Below are 16,975 nucleotides of genomic sequence, written 5' to 3'. Positions count from 1 at the left end.
CTACAAGGAAGGGAATTCGAACACACCCGAAACCTGACCACCTATTGATGGCATTTGCCTGTGTGGTCAAATTCAACAGAGTGTGAATAAGGGCAATTTTCTGCTTGGAAACCTGCCTTTCATGCTGATCTTACTTTGACATATACCACTACCTTAACATTGTTGCAGTCAGACCAAGTACATCTGTGGTTATTACATTTTCTAATAGTGTGTAATGAAATTTAACACCATTGCAAATTACATTAAGAAATGAAATTGTGTTCAGGCAAAGATTAAGATTTTGTAATTTTTAAGAAATTAAGATTACATGAAATATACATGTCACTTCAGAGACATTGTATGACTGACCTCTGCATACTGAAAATAGCATGTTGTAGACATGTAACATGAAAGCACTAGTAGCTAGTGTAAGGTCAATTTATGGTAGGAACAAAGTATGACTCATCTCTTAACGTAAGATTCAAGCTTCAACATTCTTCTTGTCTTTAAGCATAACAATAATAAACACATATGAAAACTTTTGGCAACAATGATGACATGTTTGATTATCTCAGTGATCTTGCAAAGGCGTATAAGAACATAGTAAAGTAGTGACACCAGGTAACAAATGAATGTGATCATTTGCCTCCCTGGTTCAGCAGTTACAAAGGCCCTACACATTCATCTAACATGATTTTGGTTGATAAATCCATTGCTGTAAAAAAAGATGTTACTTTGTAATGACATTGTGTTTTAAACATAACTAGTTTATGTAGTTGCATGTTTTAAGGTTTAGTAACTGTGAAAGCCCCTTTTTTTTTAGTGATACCCTGACTTTACCTGATTCAATCAGATTAATGGAATGCTCAATTGGAATGACTTTTCGGACATAATAATGTTGAGTTTTGTACAAAACTAGAATTTCTTTATGTAATTGTAACGTAATATGGTTTCATAAATTAGACTACAGACGGTATTCCAGTATGTTTATAAGTGTTATATTTTCCTTTGATAGATAATAAAACTATTAAGTTATATTCCACCCACTGGGTGTTATCTAGATATAGGCTAGATATTGGATTGTAAAACTAACTATTACAAAACACTTTCACAAAGGTGGCATTGCGTTCAAATTGTTTATTGTGACAAATGGTGCAATGACGCTACACAGTGACACACCTAATGCCCAGTGACACCTTAAATCAAAATACGATGTGTTAGAAGAACCAGAAAGTCTTCTTCAGATCCCCTACAGCGCATTGTTCTTACCATACCGTTATGAAGTACACGCCTCATTTGCAGGTAAAAATATGACGTAGGGCACAGGAATACACCCTTACGTACCCTCATAGAGTACGCATTCACACGTAACATCAGACTCTTCTCAACACTATAAAGCTTCAGCATCACTGGGAATCATTCAGACTCAAGAAAAAGGACTTTCATCTGAGGACAAATACAAATCAGCAAACATCCTGCACTGGTTTCTATTTGACACATACCCGACAGGTAAACTATCAGCAATATTTCTTGGAGTATGCAACAGACTTCAAATTTATTCTTAACCATATCATTGTGTAATATTAGAACAGAAAAATGTATTTCATTTTTAGAAATAGATATTTATGTTCTTAAATGAATAATTGTCTAAAAGTGCTTTTACACATTTTTATTTTGAACAAAGAAAATGTACGTTGGAAACTCAATCCTATCATTTTGCCTTTAGAAGTTGTATTTATTATAAGTTCTATATATTTTTGAGTACATGTGAGTTTCCAAACAGACTGATATGTAGAGGTGTGGTAATAATATATCTGAATCTAAATTCAAACTTATAAAACTAAACAAGTCAAAATACATAATGTTTCATTGTCTTCTTTGTGCAGGTTTTTTATTTGAATTGATTTCCTCCATTATACCTCTCAAGAAATTACCAGAGATGTTCAACCTTCTGCTGTTCTCAGGTCAGTCAACTGCTCATTTACACACAAAACTAAAATATTGGTGTGAATTCCAGTGACTATTTCCACTCAATCGGACGGATACTGATGGCTCCTTTCAACTATTTCTCCTCTTACATTACAGGACTGTTTGTGTTCTCACTATGTATCCCCACCAAAGACCTTTCCAGCCAATCAGACAACAGCGAGTTCTACAGTGACCTGGAGAGTTCCCAGTTCTTACTGACAGACCAGGACTCCAGGCCCAGTCTTCCCTCCAGGATCTCCCCCCTTCAGAGTACTTCTCTTAGGGGAGAACATGACAGCACAAGGCCCTCTGTGAAGGGGAACTCAGCCAGTGGACTGAAGTCCTCTGAGACGCGTGTCCGGAGAGCCGCCGTGCAGTTGCTTCCTGAGGAGGGCTCAGGCATGCTGGAAGGTAGCAGTTCAGTCCAGTTTAGCTTATCTGCAGATATTCACACTTCACAGACATGTTCTCAGGCCATTTCTATAACATGAGTGTTGATTTCTCCAACAGACAGCACAACAACCACCAAGAGTCCCACCACCACCACCACTACCACTGCAGCAGCAGCAGGCATCAATGCTTCTTCCTCTGGTGACATCAGCAGTAAAATCAGCCTCTTCACCACCTGTGGCCTCACGCTGCTCTCTGTGATTGTGATGCGGCCGTGGTAGGAGCTGGTCACTGGTCAGTCACTGGTCAGCACACTCCAGCCCTCCGTCCTCTCAGCTGCATGATGGAAGGAACCGGAACAAGAGAAACAGAGAACTGGAATATAGGAATACCTTCAAAGACTCATATAGCTTACTTTTATTTCTGGTAGTTTATCTCACTATCAGTATGTTTCAATGTGAATTTGCTATGTGTTGTCGATATTGCTATACATTTGTTGACCTATCATATTACTGTGAACCTAAACTTGTGCAACAGCATCAAATGGTGTGTATTTAAATGTTCTCAACAGTATTGTCAATGTATTTGTTTATCTAAGCAGTTATCTGGTTGAAGATGATGCAATTTTCATTGTAATTAATGACAAAAACATTACTGTGAAATGGCGGCTAATGTACATATGTGTATTGCACCTATTTATTTGTTTATTTATTTCCCTTAAAAAACAATTCATGTATTATTTATTTAGCATGTTTATTATGGAAATGTTTATGCATTACATTCATATTTATTGTACAATGTTCCTATATTTATTTGTATTTATTTATGGACAAAAATAAAGTAAACTTGTTTTGAAAAGTTATGTTTTTATTATAATTTTAAGGATTTATATAAAATACCCAAGGTACATGGGCCAACAAAGAAAATGCCAGTATGCCAGATTACCAGTCCAGACCTGCCTACATTTTTACATAGTATGTGCCTTATGGATAGACACAGACCCATGTATGAGTTTTATCACCATATCAGAAGGTTTACCTTCTTACTGAAACACTTCATAGAGCTGTTTTTACAGTAAATTCTGTTTTCAAATTTTAGAAAGATGCCTTTCAACAAATTAGACACAAGAGTTGAGGTGAGGTCTGTGTTTCAAATCATAAACAAGTACAGATTCTGTTCCAGGAGGACAAGGTGTCAAGATGGCATGAAACCTCTACAGATGTTTCTTCTTTGTTACATGCATTTTAGCATCGTTGACCCAAAGCTCCTCAGACTCAAAAACTTCTGTTTCACCATTGATGACGGTCACAGCTACCCCTCAAGTCAAAAGCTGAGATTTTCTGCTAGACTTCAACTCCTCTTTTAGAACTCATATTGACAAAACTAATCAGTTGTCCTTCCACCTCAAAAGACTTCAAAGTCCATCTACTCAGCTTCAAGGCCCTACACAGCTCTGTCTCTGCTTACCTGAACTCATACACATATGCTGTGTTATAGGCTCTCACCGGGTGCATGAGACCGTGGCACACTCAAAGTATCCCCAAAACAAGACTCTGTTGCATGGGTGACAGAGCTTCCTCCTCTGAGGCCCTTCCCTGTGAAATCCTCTCCCATAAAATGTCAGATCTACTGTTCGTATAGATGGCTGTAAGTTTCAGATGAAATTGCATTTGTTAAGAAAAGCTTTCACTTCGCAATTTTACTTTCTATATACTGTTTAGTACTGCATATCTATTTATATCTCTTAACTGTCTTTGATTAGGTGAGAAATTGGTACTAGTATATCTATTATTATTGGGGGCCAAGCAGCGAAGCTGCGAAGGCACCCATTGAGTTACTAGCTTTTCCTATTATTGCACTTCTGCCATTGGAGTCTATGGCAGCCCATAGAACGCCTGGCTAAAAAGTGCAGATTTTTTGGCAGAAAGTTTCGGGACACTCCACTGACCACTCACACTCATTTACGGACCTCTAAACCCAGCCATCTAGCTCCACCAACAGGTCAAAATCTGGCCGAAAATTGAACCGCTGGGTCTAAAGTTATGAAATTTGGCACATTGATTCAACACTGTCCCATCATCACTCTCACCAGTTTCCAGAACTCTATGCCCAACACTCTAGCGCCATCAATGGGTTGAACCTGGATTGCATTCACGCATGTGACCATTGAACGGTTCGTCCGATTTTCACATATCAGGCACCGTTGGAATCCCTGGGCCGACCTAAGTTCAATGACCCCTAATACGTCACTTTCCGCCATATTGGATTTAGTCCAAACTCTACGAAAAGTTTCAGCGGTCAGAAATTTCATCCGATTTTCACGGAACTTGGCGGAGATGATCTTCTGCCCGAGCCGCACAAAAGATACTTGTCAGATTTTTCAATTTCATTTTTGTTTGCCCGTGACAGCCAATCAAATATGGCGATGAAGCCGCCAAACAGGAAGTGGACTAACATCTCCGTGGTACCTTGAGTTAACATAACAAAACTCGATACCATTAGTCAGGACACTGTCCCAATCACTCACAGCAATTTTTATGCATATACATTGAACAGTCTAGCGCCACCACCAGTTCAATGATGGACATGCGTTCATGCGCGTGATCCTTTACTCTTTTGTCTGACTTTCACAATTGAGGTAGCATCTGAATCCTTGGACCATCCCGAGTTCATCAACTCCTATCCAGTCACTTTCCGCCATATTGGACCTCCGCCATATTGGATTTAGTCCAAACTCTACGAAAAGTTTCAGCGGTTACAAATTTCATCCGATTTTCACGGAACTTGGCGGAGATGATCTTCTGCCCGAGCCGCACAAAAGATACTTGCCAGATTTTTCAATTTCAATTTTGTTTGCCCGTGACAGCCAATCAAATACGGTGACAAAGCCGCCAAACAGGAAGTGGACTAACATCTCCGTGACGCTTTGAGTTAACCTAACAAAACTCGATACCATTAGTCAGGACACTGTCCCAATCACTCACAGCAATTTTTATGCATATACATTGAACACACTAGCGCCACCACCAGTTCAATGCTGGACATGCGTTCATGCGCGTGATCCTTGACTCTTTTGTCTGATTTTCACAATTGAGGTAGTGTATGAATCCCTGGACCATCCAGAGTTCATCGACCCCTATCCTATCACTTTCCGTCATATTGGACCTCCGCCATATTGGATTTAGTCCAAACTCTACGAAAAATTTCAGCGGTTACAAATTTCATCCAATTTTCACAGAACTTGTTGGAGATGATCTTCAGACCGAGCCGCACAAACGATACTTGTCAGATTTTTTAATTTAATTTTTGTTTGCCCGTGACAGACAATCAAATATGGCGATGAAGCCACCAAACAGGAAGTGGGCTAACATCTCGGCTATGCTTTAATGTATGAAGTCCAAACTTGGTACAGGGACTTGGTATCTGATTGTGAGGACGCACTAAGAAATTGGCATCATGTGGCCTCTATAGGGGGCGCTGCAATACAGGAAGTGAGCTCCTATCTTAGCAGCGCTTTGATGTATGAAGTCCAAACTTGGTACAGGGACTTGGAACCTGATTGTGAGGACTCAGTACGAAATTGGCATCATTTGGCCTCTATAGGGGGCGCTGTAATACAGGAAGTGGGCTCATATCTCAGTAACGCTTCATTGTATTAAGTCCACACTTGATACATGGACATATTAGCTGATTGTGAGGACATGCAAGGAAAGTGGTCTCATTTGGCCTCTAGGGGTGCTGTAATAAAGAAAGTGAGCTCACATCTCAGCAACACTTTGGTGTATGAAGTCCAAACTTGGTAGAGGGACATGGTAGCTGATTGTGAGAATGCAAAAGGACATTGGTGTAATTTGGCCTCTTGCTGTGAGTGCTTGCTCATGCCATGGCAACGCCATTCCTGCTATAGCGCTCTGCTAGGCCCCCGCATTGCTGCTTGCAGCTATATTTATTATTATTATTATTATTATTATTATTATTATTATTATTGATAATAAAAAAGTATAATGAAGTTATAACTTGGGTATCAGTTCACATGATAGATATGTTGGAGAAGGTGCAGAAATATTTGCAGGATGCAATGAATACTGACTCAGGGTTTTATTTTTCAAAGTTCTCATGTCAAAAATTCTAATCTCAAGCAATTGTTTTTATTAGGACAGGGGTTTACAAAAATGAAAAATAAATCAATATATAATCCATTGGATTATTTTAATTGTAATGTCGACATTGGTCACACATTTATGAAATGTCTAAAATTAATGAAGCATTTGTCTTTCAGTTTACCAAATGAATTTACTGTATGTTGTGATGACGTTATTGGAGTAACTAAATCCAATAAAATAGTTTAAGATATTAAGAAATTAAGATTACCTGAATTATACATGTCACTTCAGAGTCATTGTATGACTGATCTCTGCATACTGAAAATAGCATGTTGTAGACATGTAACATGAAAGAACTAGTAGCTAGTGTAAGGTCAATTTATGGTTGGAAAAAAGTCTGACTCATCTCTTAACGTAAGATTCAAGCTTCAAAATTCTTCTTGTCTCTAAGCATAACTAACAATAATAAACACATATGAAAATTTTTGGCAACAATGATGACGTGTGATTATCTCAGTGATCTTGCAAAGGCGTATAAGAACATAGTAAAGTAGTGACACCAGGTAACAAATGAATGTGATCATTTGCCTCCCTGGTTCAGCAGTTACTAAGGCCCTACACATTCATCTTACATGATTTTGATTGATAAATCCATAGCTGTAAAAAATATGTTACTTTGTAATGACACTGTGTTTTAAACATAATGTAGTTGCATGTTTTAAGGTTTAGTAACTGTGAAAGCCCCTCTTTTTAGTTATACCCTGACTTTACCTGATTCAATCAGATTAATGGAATGTTCAATTGGAATGACTTTTCGGACATAATAATGTTGAGTTTTGTACAAAACTAGAATTTCTTTATGTAATTGTAACGTAATGTGGTTTCATAAATTAGACCACAGACAAAGAGAAGTGACGGTATTCCAGTATGTTTACTAGTGTTATATTTTCCTTTGATAGATAATAAAACTATTAAGTTATATTCCACCCACTGGGTGTTATCTAGATATAGGCTAGATATTGGATTGTAAAACTAACTATTACAAAACACTTTCACAAAGGTGGCATTGCGTTCAAATTGTTTATTGTGACAAATGGTGCAATGACGCTACACAGTGAAACACCTAATGCCCAGTGACACCTTAAATCAAAATACGATGTGTTAGAAGAACCAGAAAGTCTTCTTCAGATCCCCTACAGCGCATTGTTCTTACCATACCGTTATGACGTACACGCCTCATTTGCAGGTAAAAATATGACGTAGGGCACAGGAATACACCCTTACGTACCCTCATAGAGTACGCATTCACACGTAACATCAGACTCTTCTCAACACTATAAAGCTTCAGCATCACTGGGAATCATTCAGACTCAAGAAAAAGGACTTTCATCTGAGGACAAATACAAATCAGCAAACATCCTGCACTGGTTTCTATTTGACACATACCCGACAGGTAAACTATCAGCAATATTTCTTGGAGTATGCAACAGACTTCAAATTTATTCTTAACCATATCATTGTGTAATGTTAGAACAAAAAAATCTATTTCATTTTTAGGAATAGATATTTATTTTCTTAAATGAATAATTGTTTAAAAGTGCTTTTACACATTTTTATTTTGAACAAAGAAAATGTACGTTGGAAACTCAATCCTATCATTTTGCCTTTAGAAGTTGTATTTATTATAAGTTCTATATATTTTTGAGTACATGTGAGTTTCCAAACAGACTGATATGTAGAGGTGTGGTAATAATATATCTGAATCTAAATTCAAACTTATAAAACTAAACAAGTCAAAATACATAATGTTTCATTGTCTTCTTTGTGCAGGTTTTTATTTGAATTGATTTCCTCCATTATACCTCTCAAGAAATTACCAGAGATGTTCAACCTTCTGCTGTTCTCAGGTCAGTCAACTGCTCATTTACACACAAAACTAAAATATTGGTGTGAATTCCAGTGACTATTTCCACTCAATCGGACGGATACTGATGGCTCCTTTCAACTATTTTTCCTCTTACATTACAGGACTGTTTGTGTTCTCACTATGTATCCCCACCAAAGACCTTTCCAGCCAATCAGACAACAGCGAGTTCTACAGTGACCTGGAGAGTTCCCAGTTCTTACTGACAGACCAGGACTCCAGGCCCAGTCTTCCCTCCAGGATCTCCCCCCTTCAGAGTACTTCTCTTAGGGGAGAACATGACAGCACAAGGCCCTCTGTGAAGGGGAACTCAGCCAGTGGACTGAAGTCCTCTGAGACGCGTGTCCGGAGAGCCGCCGTGCAGTTGCTTCCTGAGGAGGGCTCAGGCATGCTGGAAGGTAGCAGTTCAGTCCAGTTTAGCTTATCTGCAGATATTCACACTTCACAGACATGTTCTCAGGCCATTTCTATAACATGAGTGTTGATTTCTCCAACAGACAGCACAACAACCACCAAGAGTCCCACCACCACCACCACTACCACTGCAGCAGCAGCAGGCATCAATGCTTCTTCCTCTGGTGACATCAGCAGTAAAATCAGCCTCTTCACCACCTGTGGCCTCACGCTGCTCTCTGTGATTGTGATGCGGCCGTGGTAGGAGCTGGTCACTGGTCAGTCACTGGTCAGCACACTCCAGCCCTCCGCCCCTCTCAGCTGCATGATGGAAGGAACCGGAACAAGAGAAACAGAGAACTGGAATATAGGAATACCTTCAAAGACTCATATAGCTTACTTTTATTTCTGGTAGTTTATCTCACTATCAGTATGTTTCAATGTGAATTTGCTATGTGTTGTCGATATTGCTATACATTTGTTGACCTATCATATTACTGTGAACCTAAACTTGTGCAACAGCATCAAATGGTGTGTATTTAAATGTTCTCAACAGTATTGTCAATGTATTTGTTTATCTAAGCAGTTATCTGGTTGAAGATGATGCAATTTTCATTGTAATTAATGACAAAAACATTACTGTGAAATGGCGGCTAATGTACATATGTGTATTGCACCTATTTATTTGTTTATTTATTTCCCTTAAAAAACAATTCATGTATTATTTATTTAGCATGTTTATTATGGAAATGTTTATGCATTACATTCATATTTATTGTACAATGTTCCTATATTTATTTGTATTTATTTATGGACAAAAATAAAGTAAACTTGTTTTGAAAAGTTATGTTTTTATTATAATTTTAAGGATTTATATAAAATACCCAAGGTACATGGGCCAACAAAGAAAATGCCAGTATGCCAGATTACCAGTCCAGACCTGCCTACATTTTTACATAGTATGTGCCTTATGGATAGACACAGACCCATGTATGAGTTTTATCACCATATCAGAAGGTTTACCTTCTTACTGAAACACTTCATAGAGCTGTTTTTACAGTAAATTCTGTTTTCAAATTTTAGAAAGATGCCTTTCAACAAATTAGACACAAGAGTTGAGGTGAGGTCTGTGTTTCAAATCATAAACAAGTACAGATTCTGTTCCAGGAGGACAAGGTGTCAAGATGGCATGAAACCTCTACAGATGTTTCTTCTTTGTTACATGCATTTTAGCATCGTTGACCCAAAGCTCCTCAGACTCAAAAACTTCTGTTTCACCATTGATGACGGTCACAGCTACCCCTCAAGTCAAAAGCTGAGATTTTCTGCTAGACTTCAACTCCTCTTTTAGAACTCATATTGACAAAACTAATCAGTTGTCCTTCCACCTCAAAAGACTTCAAAGTCCATCTACTCAGCTTCAAGGCCCTACACAGCTCTGTCTCTGCTTACCTGAACTCATACACATATGCTGTGTTATAGGCTCTCACCGGTACGCAGACCGTGGCACACTCAAAGTATCCCCAAAACAAGACTCTGTTGCATGGGTGACAGAGCTTCCTCCTCTGAGGCCCTTCCCTGTGAAATCCTCTCCCATAAAATGTCAGATCTACTGTTCGTATAGATGGCTGTAAGTTTCAGATGAAATTGCATTTGTTAAGAAAAGCTTTCACTTCGCAATTTTACTTTCTATATACTGTTTAGTACTGCATATCTATTTATATCTCTTAACTGTCTTTGATTAGGTGAGAAATTGGTACTAGTATATCTATTATTATTGGGGGCCAAGCAGCGAAGCTGCGAAGGCACCCATTGAGTTACTAGCTTTTCCTATTATTGCACTTCTGCCATTGGAGTCTATGGCAGCCCATAGAACGCCTGGCTAAAAAGTGCAGATTTTTTGGCAGAAAGTTTCGGGACACTCCACTGACCACTCACACTCATTTACGGACCTCTAAACCCAGCCATCTAGCTCCACCAACAGGTCAAAATCTGGCCGAAAATTGAACCGCTGGGTCTAAAGTTATGAAATTTGGCACATTGATTCAACACTGTCCCATCATCACTCTCACCAGTTTCCAGAACTCTATGCCCAACACTCACGCATGTGACCATTGAACGGTTCGTCCGATTTTCACATATCAGGCACCGTTGGAATCCCTGGGCCGACCTAAGTTCAATGACCCCTAATACGTCACTTTCCGCCATATTGGATTTAGTCCAAACTCTACGAAAAGTTTCAGCGGTCAGAAATTTCATCCGATTTTCACGGAACTTGGCGGAGATGATCTTCTGCCCGAGCCGCACAAAAGATACTTGTCAGATTTTTCAATTTCATTTTTGTTTGCCCGTGACAGCCAATCAAATATGGCGATGAAGCCGCCAAACAGGAAGTGGACTAACATCTCCGTGGTACCTTGAGTTAACATAACAAAACTCGATACCATTAGTCAGGACACTGTCCCAATCACTCACAGCAATTTTTATGCATATACATTGAACAGTCTAGCGCCACCACCAGTTCAATGATGGACATGCGTTCATGCGCGTGATCCTTTACTCTTTTGTCTGACTTTCACAATTGAGGTAGCATCTGAATCCTTGGACCATCCCGAGTTCATCAACTCCTATCCAGTCACTTTCCGCCATATTGGACCTCCGCCATATTGGATTTAGTCCAAACTCTACGAAAAGTTTCAGCGGTTACAAATTTCATCCGATTTTCACGGAACTTGGCGGAGATGATCTTCTGCCCGAGCCGCACAAAAGATACTTGCCAGATTTTTCAATTTCAATTTTGTTTGCCCGTGACAGCCAATCAAATACGGTGACAAAGCCGCCAAACAGGAAGTGGACTAACATCTCCGTGACGCTTTGAGTTAACCTAACAAAACTCGATACCATTAGTCAGGACACTGTCCCAATCACTCACAGCAATTTTTATGCATATACATTGAACACACTAGCGCCACCACCAGTTCAATGCTGGACATGCGTTCATGCGCGTGATCCTTGACTCTTTTGTCTGATTTTCACAATTGAGGTAGTGTATGAATCCCTGGACCATCCAGAGTTCATCGACCCCTATCCTATCACTTTCCGTCATATTGGACCTCCGCCATATTGGATTTAGTAAAAAAACAAAAAAAAATTTCAGCGGTTACAAATTTCATCCAATTTTCACAGAACTTGTTGGAGATGATCTTCAGACCGAGCCGCACAAACGATACTTGTCAGATTTTTTAATTTAATTTTTGTTTGCCCGTGACAGACAATCAAATATGGCGATGAAGCCACCAAACAGGAAGTGGGCTAACATCTCGGCTATGCTTTAATGTATGAAGTCCAAACTTGGTACAGGGACTTGGTATCTGATTGTGAGGACGCACTAAGAAATTGGCATCATGTGGCCTCTATAGGGGGCGCTGCAATACAGGAAGTGAGCTCCTATCTTAGCAGCGCTTTGATGTATGAAGTCCAAACTTGGTACAGGGACTTGGAACCTGATTGTGAGGACTCAGTACGAAATTGGCATCATTTGGCCTCTATAGGGGGCGCTGTAATACAGGAAGTGGGCTCATATCTCAGTAACGCTTCATTGTATTAAGTCCACACTTGATACATGGACATATTAGCTGATTGTGAGGACATGCAAGGAAAGTGGTCTCATTTGGCCTCTAGGGGTGCTGTAATAAAGAAAGTGAGCTCACATCTCAGCAACACTTTGGTGTATGAAGTCCAAACTTGGTAGAGGGACATGGTAGCTGATTGTGAGAATGCAAAAGGACATTGGTGTAATTTGGCCTCTTGCTGTGAGTGCTTGCTCATGCCATGGCAACGCCATTCCTGCTATAGCGCTCTGCTAGGCCCCCGCATTGCTGCTTGCAGCTATATTTATTATTATTATTATTATTATTATTATTATTATTATTATTATTGATAATAAAAAAGTATAATGAAGTTATAACTTGGGTATCAGTTCACATGATAGATATGTTGGAGAAGGTGCAGAAATATTTGCAGGATGCAATGAATACTGACTCAGGGTTTTATTTTTCAAAGTTCTCATGTCAAAAATTCTAATCTCAAGCAATTGTTTTTATTAGGACAGGGGTTTACAAAAATGAAAAATAAATCAATATATAATCCATTGGATTATTTTAATTGTAATGTCGACATTGGTCACACATTTATGAAATGTCTAAAATTAATGAAGCATTTGTCTTTCAGTTTACCAAATGAATTTACTGTATGTTGTGATGACGTTATTGGAGTAACTAAATCCAATAAAATAGTTTAAGATATTAAGAAATTAAGATTACCTGAATTATACATGTCACTTCAGAGTCATTGTATGACTGATCTCTGCATACTGAAAATAGCATGTTGTAGACATGTAACATGAAAGAACTAGTAGCTAGTGTAAGGTCAATTTATGGTTGGAAAAAAGTCTGACTCATCTCTTAACGTAAGATTCAAGCTTCAAAATTCTTCTTGTCTCTAAGCATAACTAACAATAATAAACACATATGAAAATTTTTGGCAACAATGATGACGTGTGATTATCTCAGTGATCTTGCAAAGGCATTATAAGAACATAGTAAAGTAGTGACACCAGGTAACAAATGAATGTGATCATTTGCCTCCCTGGTTCAGCAGTTACTAAGGCCCTACACATTCATCTTACATGATTTTGATTGATAAATCCATAGCTGTAAAAAATATGTTACTTTGTAATGACACTGTGTTTTAAACATAATGTAGTTGCATGTTTTAAGGTTTAGTAACTGTGAAAGCCCCTCTTTTTAGTTATACCCTGACTTTACCTGATTCAATCAGATTAATGGAATGTTCAATTGGAATGACTTTTCGGACATAATAATGTTGAGTTTTGTACAAAACTAGAATTTCTTTATGTAATTGTAACGTAATGTGGTTTCATAAATTAGACCACAGACAAAGAGAAGTGACGGTATTCCAGTATGTTTACTAGTGTTATATTTTCCTTTGATAGATAATAAAACTATTAAGTTATATTCCACCCACTGGGTGTTATCTAGATATAGGCTAGATATTGGATTGTAAAACTAACTATTACAAAACACTTTCACAAAGGTGGCATTATGTTCAAATTGTTTATTGTGACAAATGGTGCAATGACGCTACACAGTGAAACACCTAATGCCCAGTGACACCTTAAATCAAAATACGATGTGTTAGAAGAACCAGAAAGTCTTCTTCAGATCCCCTACAGCAGCATTGTTCTTACCATACCGTTATGACGCATTACCGCCTCATTTGCAGGTAAAAATATGACGTAGGGCACAGGAATACACCCTTACGTACCCTCATAGAGTACGCATTCACACGTAACATCAGACTCTTCTCAACACTATAAAGCTTCAGCATCACTGGGAATCATTCAGACTCAAGAAAAAGGACTTTCATCTGAGGACAAATACAAATCAGCAAACATCCTGCACTGGTTTCTATTTGACACATACCCGACAGGTAAACTATCAGCAATATTTCTTGGAGTATGCAACAGACTTCAAATTTATTCTTAACCATATCATTGTGTAATGTTAGAACAAAAAAATCTATTTCATTTTTAGGAATAGATATTTATTTTCTTAAATGAATAATTGTTTAAAAGTGCTTTTACACATTTTTATTTTGAACAAAGAAAATGTAATGCGTTGGAAACTCAATCCTATCATTTTGCCTTTAGAAGTTGTATTTATTATAAGTTCTATATATTTTTGAGTACATGTGAGTTTCCAAACAGACTGATATGTAGAGGTGTGGTAATAATATATCTGAATCTAAATTCAAACTTATAAAACTAAACAAGTCAAAATACATAATGTTTCATTGTCTTCTTTGTGCAGGTTTTTATTTGAATTGATTTCCTCCATTATACCTCTCAAGAAATTACCAGAGATGTTCAACCTTCTGCTGTTCTCAGGTCAGTCAACTGCTCATTTACACACAAAACTAAAATATTGGTGTGAATTCCAGTGACTATTTCCACTCAATCGGACGGATACTGATGGCTCCTTTCAACTATTTCTCCTCTTACATTACAGGACTGTTTGTGTTCTCACTATGTATCCCCACCAAAGACCTTTCCAGCCAATCAGACAACAGCGAGTTCTACAGTGACCTGGAGAGTTCCCAGTTCTTACTGACAGACCAGGACTCCAGGCCCAGTCTTCCTCCAGGATCTCCCCCTTCAGAGTACTTCTCTTAGGGGAGAACATGACAGCACAAGGCCCTCTGTGAAGGGGAACTCAGCCAGTGGACTGAAGTCCTCTGAGACGCGTGTCCGGAGAGCCGCCGTGCAGTTGCTTCCTGAGGAGGGCTCAGGCATGCTGGAAGGTGGCAGTTCAGTCCAGTTTAGCTTATCTGCAGATATTCACACTTCACAGACATGTTCTCAGGCCATTTCTATAACATGAGTGTTGATTTCTCCAACAGACAGCACAACAACCACCAAGAGTCCCACCACCACCACCACTACCACTGCAGCAGCAGCAGGCATCAATGCTTCTTCCTCTGGTGACATCAGCAGTAAAATCAGCCTCTTCACCACCTGTGGCCTCACGCTGCTCTCTGTGATTGTGATGCGGCCGTGGTAGGAGCTGGTCACTGGTCAGTCACTGGTCAGCACACTCCAGCCCTCAGTCCTCTCAGCTGCATGATGGAAGGAACCGGAACAAGAGAAACAGAGAACTGGAATATAGGAATACCTTCAAAGACTCATATAGCTTACTTTTATTTCTGGTAGTTTATCTCACTATCAGTATGTTTCAAAGTGAATTTGCTATGTGTTGTCGATATTGCTATACATTTGTTGACCCATCATATTACTGTGAACCTAAACTTGTGCAACAGCATCAAATGGTGTGTATTTAAATGTTCTCAACAGTATTGTCAATGTATTTGTTTATCTAAGCAGTTATCTGGTTGAAGATGATGCAATTTTCATTGTAATTAATGTCAAAAACATTACTGTGAAATGGCGGCTAATGTACATATGTGTATTGCACCTATTTATTTGTTTATTTATTTCCCTTAAAAAACAATTAATGTATTATTTATTTAGTATGTTTATTATGGAAATGTTTATGCATTACATTCATATTTTTTGTACAATGTTCCTATATTTATTTGTATTTATTTATGGACAAAAATAAAGTAAACTTGTATTGAAAAGTTATGTTTTTATTATAATTTTAAGGATTTATATAAAATACCCAAGGTACATGGGCCAACAAAGAAAATGCCAGTATGCCAGATTACCAGTCCAGACCTGCCTACATTTTTACATAGTATGTGCCTTATGGATAGACACAGACCCATGTATGAGTTTTATCACCATATCAGAAGGTTTACCTTCTTACTGAAACACTTCATAGAGCTGTTTTTACAGTAAATTCTGTTTTCAAATTTTAGAAAGATGCCTTTCAACAAATTAGACACAAGAGTTGAGGTGAGGTCTGTGTTTCAAATCATAAACAAGTACAGATTCTGTTCCAGGAGGACAAGGTGTCAAGATGGCATGAAACCTCTACAGATGTTTCTTCTTTGTTACATGCATTTTAGCATCATTGACCCAAAGCTCCTCAGACTCAAAAACTTCTGTTTCACCATTGATGACGGTCACAGCTTCCCCTCAAGTCAAAAGCTGAGATTTTCTGCTAGACTTCAACTCCTCTTTTAGAACTCATATTGACAAAACTCATCAGTTGTCCTTCCACCTCAAAAGACTTCAAAGTCCATCTACTCAGCTTCAAGGCCCTACACTGCTCTGTCTCTGCTTACCTGAACTCATACACATATGCTGTGTTATAGGCTCTCACCGGTACGCAGACCGTGGCACACTTAAAGTATCCCCAAAACAAGACTCCGTTCCATGGGTGACAGAGCTTCCTCCTCTGAGGCCCTTCCCTGAGAAATCACCCCCACAAAAGTGTCAGATCTACTGTCCGTATAGATGGCTGTAAGTTTCAGTTGAAAAGGCACTTGTTAAGGAAAGCTTTTATTTAGCAATTTTTATCTCTGTATACTATTTGCTGCATCTATTTATTTACTACATCTATTCATATATCTTAACTGTCTTTGATTAGGTGAGAAATTGGTATTGCTATAACTATTATTATTCATTCATGGGCAAAATAAAGTAAGCTTTATTTTAAGTTTTGAAAACAGACCT

The 16,975-nt window shown here is 38.5% G+C and overlaps 2 long non-coding RNA genes across 2 annotated transcripts; both read left to right on the top strand.

Annotated features, from left to right (window-relative positions):
* Positions 1-14,094: 14,094 nt before the first annotated feature.
* On the top strand, positions 14,095-14,979 carry LOC125304362. The gene is made up of 3 exons (XR_007195228.1): positions 14,095-14,268; positions 14,649-14,725; positions 14,847-14,979. It is a non-coding gene; the product is annotated as an uncharacterized LOC125304362 (long non-coding RNA).
* Positions 14,980-14,992: 13 nt separating this feature from the next.
* On the top strand, positions 14,993-15,975 carry LOC125304358. Its single transcript, XR_007195227.1, has 2 exons — positions 14,993-15,138; positions 15,238-15,975. It is a non-coding gene; the product is annotated as an uncharacterized LOC125304358 (long non-coding RNA).
* Positions 15,976-16,975: the final 1,000 nt, after the last annotated feature.

The sequence above is a fragment of the Alosa alosa genome, chromosome 1 (assembly GCF_017589495.1).
Source record: "Alosa alosa isolate M-15738 ecotype Scorff River chromosome 1, AALO_Geno_1.1, whole genome shotgun sequence".
Taxonomy (NCBI): Eukaryota; Metazoa; Chordata; class Actinopteri; order Clupeiformes; family Clupeidae; genus Alosa; species Alosa alosa.
This window is presented reverse-complemented; position numbering and strand designations above follow the sequence as displayed.